The sequence below is a fragment of the Salvelinus alpinus genome, chromosome 5 (assembly GCF_045679555.1).
Source record: "Salvelinus alpinus chromosome 5, SLU_Salpinus.1, whole genome shotgun sequence".
NCBI classification, from domain to species: domain Eukaryota; kingdom Metazoa; phylum Chordata; class Actinopteri; order Salmoniformes; family Salmonidae; genus Salvelinus; species Salvelinus alpinus.
In genome coordinates, this window is record NC_092090.1 from 102,207,732 (window position 1) to 102,216,355 (window position 8,624).

Below are 8,624 nucleotides of genomic sequence, written 5' to 3' on the forward strand. Positions count from 1 at the left end.
TCTGCTGAGAGGCGGACATGTCGATAACAGGGGATCAGTTTGGTGAATGCTATTGTAATTACATTGTGGTATAGTAGTAGTATACGGAGTGAACAAAACATTAGGAACTCTATCCATGCCAGACTGACCAGGTGATTCCAGGTGAACGCTATGATCCCTTATTGATGTCACTTGTTAAATCCACATCAATCAGTGTATATTAATTAGATATCCCTCTAGTGGTGTGGGGGCTGTGCTTTGGCAAAGTGGGTGGGGTTATATCCTGCCTATTTGGCCCTATCCGGGGGTATCATCGGATGGGGACAAAGTGTCTCCTGACCCCTCCTGTCTCAACCTCCAGTATTTATGCTGCAGTAGTTTGCGTGTCGGGGGGCTAGGGTCAGTCTGTTATATCTGGAGTACTTCTCCTGTCTTATCCGGTGTACTGTGAATTTAGGGATGCTCTCTCAAATTCTCTCTTTCTCTCTCTCGGAGGACCTGAGCCCTAGGACCATGCCTCAGGACTACCTGGCATGATGACTCCTTGCTGTCCCCAGTCCACCTGGCCGTGCTGCTGCTCCAGTTTCAACTGTTCTGCCTGCGGCTATGGAACCCTGACCTGTTCACCGGACGTGCTACCTGTCCCAGACCTGCTGTTTTCAACTCTCTAGAGACAGCAGGAGCGGTAGAGATACTCTTAATGATCGGCTATGAAAAGCCAACTGACATTTACTCCTGAGGTGCTGACTTGTTGCACCCTCGACAACTACTGTGATTATTATTATTTGACCCTGCTGGTCATCTATGAACATTTGAACATCTTGGCCATGTTCTGTTATAATCTCCACCCGGCACAGCCAGAAGAGGACTGGCCACCCCTCTTAGCTTCGTCCTTTTCTAGGTTTCTTCCTAGGTTTTGACCTTTCTAGGGAGTTTTTCCTAGCCACCGTTCTTCTACATCTGCATTGCTTGCTGTTTGGGGTTTTAGGCTGGGTTTCTGTACAGCACTTTGAGATATCAGCTGATGTAAGAAGGGCTATATAAATACATTTCATTGATTTAAATAAATTTGATGAACGGGAGACAGGTTAAAGAAGGATGTTTAAGCCTTGAGACAATTGAGAGACAGATTGTGTATGTGTGCCATTCAGAGGGTGAGCAGGCAAGACAAAATATTTAAGTGTCTTTGAACGGGGTTATGGTAGAGGGTTTTTCACACTTAACAGTTTCCCGTGTGTATCAAGAATGGTCCACCACCCAAAGGACATCCAGCCAACTTGACACAACTGTGGGAAGCATTGGAGTCAACATGGGCCAGCATCCCTGTGGAACGCTTTAGAGACCTTGTAGAGTCCATACCCTGACGAATTGAGGCTGTTCTGAAGGCAAAAGGGGATACAACTCAATAACATACTGCATTAGGAACATCCCAAGTAGCATAACCTTCCTCTGATTCAAATGAAAAGGCCCTGATCATGTCACGTAGGAAGAGATTCAGAAATCCTCTCATTCTGGGGTTGCAGCCTTTTGACCAGGGACCAGAAGCCAGGGACTTAATGAAAAAGACTGAATTGTGTTTTCGTTTCCAAAGAAGACCCAAGACACATAGGATACAGTGTATTTATTTTATAGGTTACATGGCAGAGATGCAAAATAACAAGCTTGATATTGTTTAATAAATGGCAGTCATCTTCAACATTAGCAGAAATGGTTTGTTCTCTGGCATGACAGATGGCAATATTCACAGACCTTGAAGGGTTGGTTTAAACCTCCCCCTACCATAACCTGGTTTAGTTACCAATACTACCCTCAAAAACACAACCAACCGAAAATACATGAAACTTCATATTTTTGGTGTTTTTCTTTTTTTTATAGCTTGAATGAAGTGAAATTCAAAGATTTTCTACTGCTCAAAACATAAGAGTATTTCAATTCATGGCAACAAGTCTTATTCAAGATTAATATTAGATAGAAACATAACATTAATTTTACAATAAAAAATATTTTTGCACAAAACATTAAAAAAAAGAAATAAATAAAAGGCAAAAAGAAAGGGGGTGGAGACACCCCCCCAGACCAGGGTAAAGAACAGGGTGGAGACACCCCCCCCAGACCGAGGTAAAGAACAGGGTGGAGACACCCCGCCCAGACCAGGTAAAGAACAGGGTGGAGACACCCCGCCCAGACCAGGTAAAGAACAGGGTGGAGACACCCCGCCCAGACCAGGTAAAGAACAGGGTGGAGACACCCCGCCCAGACCGGGGTAAAGAACAGGGTGGAGACACCCCGCCCAGACCGAGGTAAAGAACAGGGTGGAGACCCCGCCCAGACCGAGGTAAAGAACAGGGTGGAGACACCCCGCCCAGACCGAGGTAAAGAACAGGGTGGAGACCCCGCCCAGACCGAGGTAAAGAACAGGGTGGAGACACCGCCCAGACCGAGGTAAAGAACAGGGTGGAGACACCCCACCCAGACCAGGTAAAGAACAGGGTGGAGACACCCCACCCAGACCGAGGTAAAGAACAGGGTGGAGACACCCCGCCCAGACCGAGGTAAAGAACAGGGTGGAGACACCCCACCCAGACCGAGGTAAAGAACAGGGTGGAGACACCCCGTCCAGACCGAGGTAAAGAACAGGGTGGAGACACCCCGCCCAGACCTAGGTAAAGAACAGGGTGGAGGTTAAAGTAAAGCAAAAAATACAATTCAGTCTTCATCTTTTTCAGTACAGAATCACAAAGCTTCGGCAACAGAACCATAACTAATCGTAGAAGTACAACATACTCAGTGAGACTTGTGAAAAACCTTCCCTTAAACATACAGAATATACTGCAATCACAACGGACCCCCAGCTAAACAAAGCTGCACAAAACATTTTGGAGTTCAAGCCCGTTAAGAAGAAAGGCACAAAGAACCAGACAGGCAACACGGACCGACTCAGACTCTGAAGCAGATCGATACAAGCTTACATCTTACTAGGTAGAAGAGGATAGGTAGGGGATAGGGTAGATCAATAGAGATAGATATATTACTTACAAAAGTATGTGGACACCTGCTTGTCAAACATCTCATTCTAAAATCATGGGCATTAATATGGAGTTGGACCCCCCTTTGCTGCTATAACAGCCTCCACTCTTCTGGGAAGGCTTTCCACTAGATGTTGGAACATTTCTGCTGGGACTTGCTTCCATTCAGCCACAAGCGCATTAGTGAGGTCGGGCTCTGTTGTTGGGTGATTAGGCCTGGCTCGCAGTCGGCGGTCCAATTCAACCCAACTGTGTTCGATGGGGTTGAGGTCAGGGCTCTGTGCAGGCCAATCAGGTTTTCGTCCGTCGGATCCCCAGATTCATCCGTCGGACTGCCAGATGGTGAAGTGTAATTCATCGCCCAAGAAAACGCATTTCCACGGCTCCAGATTCCAATGGCGGAGAGCTTTACACCCCTCCAGCCGACACGCGTGTTAATACACATGGTGATCTTAGTCTTGTGTGCATTTCAAACCCATTTCATGAAGCTCCCAACGAACAGTTCTTGTGCTGACGTTGCTTCCAGAGGCAGTTTGGAACTCGGTAGTGAGTATTGCAACCGGGGAGCTTGTGTGGCCTACCACTTCGCGGCTGAGCCGTTGTTGCTCCGAGACGTTTCCACTTCACAATAACAGCACTTACAGTTGACCGGGGCAGCTCTAGCAGGGCAGAAATTTGACGAACTGACTTGTTGGAAAGGTGGCATCCTATGACGGTGCCACGTTGAAAGTCACTGAGCTCTTCAGTAAGGCCATGCTACTTCTAATGTTTGTCTATGGAGATTGCATGGCCGTGTGCTCGATTTTATACACCTGTCAGCAATGGGTGTGACTGAAATAGCCGAATTCACTCATTTGAAGGGGTGTCCACATACTTTTGGATAGATTGATCAAGCGATCAGCAGGGGGTTATGGCCAGTGGCTGTTACAGCTGCTGCCTTCTGTAGGTGGGTTAAGGGCCTGTAGTTGCCTTCTGTAGGTGGGTTAAGGGCCTGTAGTTGCCTTCTGTAGGTGGGTTAAGGGCCTGTAGTTGCCTTCTGTAGGTGGGTTAAGGGCCTGTAGTTGCCTTCTGTAGGTGGGTTAAGGGCCTGTAGTTGCCTTCTGTAGGTGGGTTAAGGGCCTGTAGTTGCCTTCTGTAGGTGGGTTAAGGGCCTGTAGTTGCCTTCTGTAGGTGGGTTAAGGGCCTGTAGTTGCCTTCTGTAGGTGGGTTAAGGGCCTGTAATGCTGTGCAGCAGACGTCTAGTCCTAAGTGGACCTGAAGGTCCCATGGCATTGTAATGTTACCCCTTAATGTCATCCACCTATCTGGCTCTCTGTGTGGACATATTGAGCCAGTAGACACTATGTCCCATTATGGCATTGTAACGTTTTATAGAAGGCATTTTTACGTCGTTGATGCCATTGTAACGTTATATACAAGGCATTGTAACGTTATATACAAGGCATTGTAACATTATATAGAAAAAGCAAGTGCAATCAAAGGGGTAGACCTACACTACATGGAGAATGTTCTCTTTGAGCATCTCAACCAATGAGCTGGGAGCTCTAGACTTGGCATTAGACTTGGTGACTTAATGACTTGGTATGAAGTCTGATAGGTGTCGCATGAAACTCCACAGACAGTTACTGGAGCAGAGATGTGAAACTCCACAGACAGTTACTGGAGCAGAGATGTGAAACTCCACAGACAGTTACTGGAGCAGAGATGTGAAACTCCACAGACAGTTACTGGAGCAGAGATGTGAAACTCCACAGACAGTTACTGGAGCAGAGATGTGAAACTCCACAGACAGTTACTGGAGCAGAGATGTTTAACTCCACAGACAGTTACTGGAGCAGAGATGTGAAACTCCACAGACAGTTACTGGAGCAGAGATGTGAAACTCCACAGACAGTTACTGGAGCAGAGATGTGAAACTCCACAGACAGTTACTGGAGCAGAGATGTGAAACTCCACAGACAGTTACTGGAGCAGAGATGTGAAACTCCACAGACAGTTACTGGAGCAGAGATGTGAAACTCCACAGACAGTTATTGGAGCAGAGATGTTTAACTCCACAGACAGTTACTGGAGCAGAGATGTGAAACTCCACAGACAGTTACTGGAGCAGAGATGTGAAACTCCACAGACAGTTACAGGAGCAGAGATGTGAAACTCCACAGAGATGTGAAACTCCACAGACAGTTACTGGAGCAGAGATGTGAATAGATGTTTGGCCACTTTGTAAAGTAGTAGATACTATGGCCAGTGAAATGGCAGCAGCCATGGAGAATGTTCTCTCTGAGCATCTCAAATACTGATCAAGGAACTCAAGCCACTAACAACTAGCCAGCTTCCATTGAAATGGTTGTGTATGTCACTTAAACGCGGGTGATACATGTTATGTGAAACAGGGACAGCTGAAGCAAATAGGTACGAAGACACTAAGACATGAACTGTTGACCGGAGGGAACTATGACCGCTGGCATCGGAGAGAAGCGTCTAGATCTAGAGAGATGCAGACATCTTGTGTTACTGAACATCTTGTGTTACTGAACATCTTGTGTTACTGAACATCTTGAGTTACTGAACATCTTGTGTTACTGAACATCTTGTGTTACTGAACATCTTGTGTTACTGAACATCTTGAGTTACTGAACATCTTGAGTTACTGAACATCTTGTGTTACTGAACATCTTGTGTTACTGATAATGCCTCCGTTAATAATCCTTGTTTGTTGTTCTAGTTCGGGGAAGGAGAGAGCAACAGACGGGACTCATTGATAATGCTGTTACACTCTGATCCAACGGGTGTTGACATCTTAAAGGGGAACTTGCATACATAAACACTATTGAAACATCCAAACTATTGAAACGGCTCCAGTGGACTGAATTTAGAAATGTGCTACGATAATGTACATGTCATCTGACTCATGCCTCTGTACTCTGTAGGTTTGTCAGTATATTGTTTTAAGCATGAAGGTACGTAATATATATAATTATAAACAGTATTTATAATATACATAGCCTATGGGTTTTTTTTTTGCTTTAAAAGAGGGAATCTTATTTAAGATCAAGAAATTATAAGCAAGTTTATTAAATTGGTGTAAAAAAAGAAAAAAAAGGGGGTGAGCTCTCCGAGATATTTAAATTTGTGAATGTGTGCTGCCACCTGATTGGGATCCACTGATCTGCATATAATTAGCATATTACTGCACACACACACTGTTAAGTGCTTTGATCTGATTAGTTAAACTCCACCCCCAAAACCATCTTTTGGTATTTGTTTCATTAGTCCATTGTTGACATAGTCCCAAAATGTTTTGCTTGTCAGCTATCAAGTTTTCAAGATTGATTTCTGTATTTTCAAAAGTGACCTATCTTGAAAACATTTTGGGACTATGTCAACAATGGACTAATGAAACAAATACCAAAAAGATAGTTAAAGGAAAACTCCCCCCCAAAACTAATTTCAGTGTACCCAGGGTCAGAGGTCATGCATATAAAGGAGCAGTATGATGTAGAACACACCTAGTATACAGAATAACATCAGCTGTAGTCTATCTGCAACATATCGTACTGAACCAGGGCCCAGGGGGTTAGGAGGAGGAGCTGAACCAGGGCCCAGGGGGTTAGGAGGAGGAGCTGAACCAGGGCCCAGGGGGTTAGGAGGAGGAGCTGAAACAGGGCCCAGGGGGTTAGGAGGAGGAGCTGAACCAGGGCCCAGGGGGTTAGGAGGAGGAGCTGAACCAGGGCCCAGGGGGTTAGGAGGAGGAGCTGAACCAGGGCCCAGGGGGTTAGGAGGAGGAGCTGAAACAGGGCCCAGGGGGTTAGGAGGAGGAGCTGAAACAGGGCCCAGGGGGTTAGGAGGAGGAGCTGAAACAGGGCCCAGGGGTTTAGGAGGAGGAGCTGAAACAGGGCCCAGGGGGTTAGGAGGAGGAGCTGAAACAGGGCCCAGGGGGTTAGGAGGAGGAGCTGAACCAGGGCCCAGGGGGTTAGGAGGAGGAGCTGAACCAGGGCCCAGGGGGTTAGGAGGAGGAGCTGAACCAGGGCCCAGGGGGTTAGGAGGAGGAGCTGAACCAGGGCCCAGGGGGTTAGGAGGAGGAGCTGAAACAGGGCCCAGGGGGTTAGGAGGAGGAGCTGAAACAGGGCCCAGGGGGTTTGGAGGAGGAGCTGAAACAGGGCCCAGGGGGTTTGGAGGAGGAGCTGAAACAGGGCCCAGGGGGTTAGGAGGAGGAGCTGAAACAGGGCCCAGGGGGTTAGGAGGAGGAGCTGAAACAGGGCCCAGGGGGTTAGGAGGAGGAGCTGAACCAGGGCCCAGGGGGTTAGGAGGAGGAGCTGAAACAGGGCCCAGGGGGTTAGGAGGAGGAGCTGAAACAGGGCCCAGGGGGTTAGGAGGAGGAGCTGAAACAGGGCCCAGGGGGTTAGGAGGAGGAGCTGAACCAGGGCCCAGGGGGTTAGGAGGAGGAGCTGAAACAGGGCCCAGGGGGTTAGGAGGAGGAGCTGAACCAGGGCCCAGGGGGTTAGGAGGAGGAGCTGAACCAGGGCCCAGGGGGTTAGGAGGAGGAGCTGAAACAGGGCCCAGGGGGTTAGGAGGAGGAGCTGAACCAGGGCCCAGGGGGTTAGGAGGAGGAGCTGAAACAGGGCCCAGGGGGTTAGGAGGAGGAGCTGAAACAGGGCCCAGGGGGTTAGGAGGAGGAGCTGAACCAGGGCCCAGGGGGTTAGGAGGAGGAGCTGAAACAGGGCCCAGGGGGTTAGGAGGAGGAGCTGAAACAGGGCCCAGGGGGTTAGGAGGAGGAGCTGAACCAGGGCCCAGGGGGTTAGGAGGAGGAGCTGAAACAGGGCCCAGCCAACCAGTCATTATCAATATGTAGACAGAGTTTTTAACAGTCAAAAGGGTACAGTCTTACTGTCACAAGGCCAAAGACCCAGAAAGAGAAGCGAGAAAGAAATTCACCACGGAGGAGAGGAGGCACTGTACTTCCTGTTGGATTTCTCCCTAACCACCGGTCATCATTAAACAGTAAACCCCAGCTTCAACAGGTCAGGTTGGATTTCTCCCTAACCACCGGTCATCATTAAACAGTAAACCACAGCTTCAACAGGTCAGGTTGGATTTCTCCCTAACCACCGGTCATCATTAAACAGTAAACCCCAGCTTCAACAGGTCAGGTTGGATTTCTCCCTAACCACCGGTCATCATTAAACAGTAAACCACAGCTTCAACAGGTCAGGTTGGATTTCTCCCTAACCACCGGTCATCATTAAACAGTAAACCACAGCTTCAACAGGTCAGGTTGGATGTCTCCCTAACCACCGGTCATCATTAAACAGTAAACCACAGCTTCAACAGGTCAGGTTGATGCTGTCCGTCGGTCTGAGAACCTACGTGTTCTGTTCTATCTGGGAGGGAGATTCCTAACCAGTGTTACAAAAGTAACGCGTTACGTAATCAGATTACTTTTATGAGTAACAGAATACGTAATCAGATTACTTTTATGAGTAACAGAATAAGTAATCAGATTACTTTTATGATTAACAGAGTAAAGTAACGCGTTACTTTTTCAAATTGGGTTCTATTATTAGTTACTTCGTCAAACAACGCGTGTGTTACTGTCAGAATCATCTCTCTACCAACAAC

The 8,624-nt window shown here is 47.6% G+C and overlaps 1 protein-coding gene across 1 annotated transcript in view; it reads right to left on the reverse strand.

Annotated features, from left to right (window-relative positions):
- Positions 1–1,585: 1,585 nt before the first annotated feature.
- Positions 1,586–8,624, reverse strand: part of LOC139577360 (mitogen-activated protein kinase 1) — a 73,201-nt gene continuing 66,162 nt past the window's right edge. The window contains exon 8 of the mRNA XM_071404419.1: positions 1,586–8,624. This exon is cut by the window's right edge and continues 905 nt beyond it. The gene's annotated coding sequence lies outside the window, so the exon portion shown is untranslated.